The sequence below is a fragment of the Crocuta crocuta genome, unplaced genomic scaffold, assembly GCF_008692635.1.
Source record: "Crocuta crocuta isolate KB4526 unplaced genomic scaffold, BGI_CrCroc_1.0 scaffold35, whole genome shotgun sequence".
NCBI classification, from domain to species: domain Eukaryota; kingdom Metazoa; phylum Chordata; class Mammalia; order Carnivora; family Hyaenidae; genus Crocuta; species Crocuta crocuta.
In genome coordinates this window covers 8804412-8806074 of record NW_027530625.1, presented here as the reverse complement: position 1 = coordinate 8806074, position 1663 = coordinate 8804412, and positions in this window count along the sequence as shown.

Genomic DNA, 1663 nt, shown 5'->3' with positions numbered 1-1663 from the left:
CGTAACCCATTCCAATCCCCGCCTGACGCTGACCAGGGGTCAGCACAGGGCCTGCGAAGGCTGAGTCTGCTTCTTGCGCAGCATGAATTTTGTTTTAAAAAGGAGCACTACAGGNTGGGGGGGGGGGGGAGCAGCGTGGTCTGCATAGAGAACGCTGTGGGCCCGTCCTGTCTGCCACGGGACGTGAGGATGTGCACCTCTCTCAGAGCTTTTAGGGATTTTTTTAAAAAGCATTTGACAGGGTTCTGCCGTGAAGCCTGAAACTCGGTTAGTGTAGCACGGGGAGACCCGCCTGTGCAGGGCTAGGGAAGCAGAGGTAGGAGACGAAGGGCGTTTTCTTGGGTTGAGAGGTTTTGAAAGGTTTCCTCGCGGATGAGTGCCAGGACCAGCCTCGTGCGGCAGGCGGGTGGGCAGGCGGATGTGACCTTGCTCGCTTTGCCAGCGGAGGGTTCTCATGAGAAACGGGACAGGTAAGGTCCCACGTGCGCCAGAGCAGTAGAGCGCGTGTGGGGGAGAGGGTGCGCTGTCCCGGGCAGGTAGACCGGAGGCCATGGACGCTAGAACACAGCTCCCTGTGGGCCGCCGCCGTCCCACAGGGCAGCGCCTCAGGGCACAGTCCCCGGGCAAATCCGCATTTGCCCCAGCCCGTGTAGCTTCCGGTGTTTTTGTCACAGGAGGCCAGAGTCTCGCAGTCGTATAGCAGGGGTGACTGAGACAGTGGCGGCAACGGATGCCCGTGAGCCGGGCCGCAGGGGTTCAGGCTCACGAATAAAACGTTGGGCGTTTCCGTGGACACCATCTGGCACGGGCTGTGGCTAGCCAGTGGGAGTTCTTACCAAATACTCGAACCTACCATGTGAAGCCACAAGATGACCGTTTTTCTGACAGAAAGCACCGGAGAGGTGGGAGGAAGCAGAGGCAGGTCAGGAGGCTGTGGGCAGAGGGCAGGCTGGCTGCAGAAGTGTAGTTGTCCAGGTGGAGGACCCCCCGATTTGGGATGTTCTGGGACAGGCCAGTCCGTCTTTCAGAGTGGTCCCCGGAGAAGCCCGATCCCACCCAGAGCATGTCTCGTGCGGGAAACAGAGTGGGCTCATGGAACGACCCCCCCCAGCACACACCCTCTGCTGCCTTTTCACTCTCGAGGTGCACGCTCGGAATTGACCGGCAGTGAGTGTCGAAACGTGTCGCTGGAGCGAAACGTGTCGCTGGAGCGCATCTGGGTACCTGTTTATGCGCCACCTCCCCCCACCCCCAGCTGTGTAACACGAGCCCTCCCTCCCCCGGTGCCACGGAGGAATCCATTGCACTGATGGCGCTTTTCTCTAGCGGTGAAAGAGCAAGTTTAGGTTGGGGACTGGCCCCGAGGCTGCTGCTTTGACCCTTGTCCCCGTGTGTCCCCGTCCATGACTCTGATGTGTGTGGGGAGAGTGGAGTTTTTGCCTTTTCCCCACCGTCTGCGGTCTGTCCGAGCTCACCTGAGGGAAGAGTGGCTGTAGCTCCCCGGGAACCTGCGCCCATGGCCGCTTTTGGCCTTGAAACCAATGAACGAAGGCAGAGGCGCTCTCTGCCCCCTTCCCTTCCCATTGCCATCAAATTGTCCACCCTCCGGGATATGTAGGCTAACTGACACATTGGAGCAGATCTTAGAGGAGACCCCGGAGAG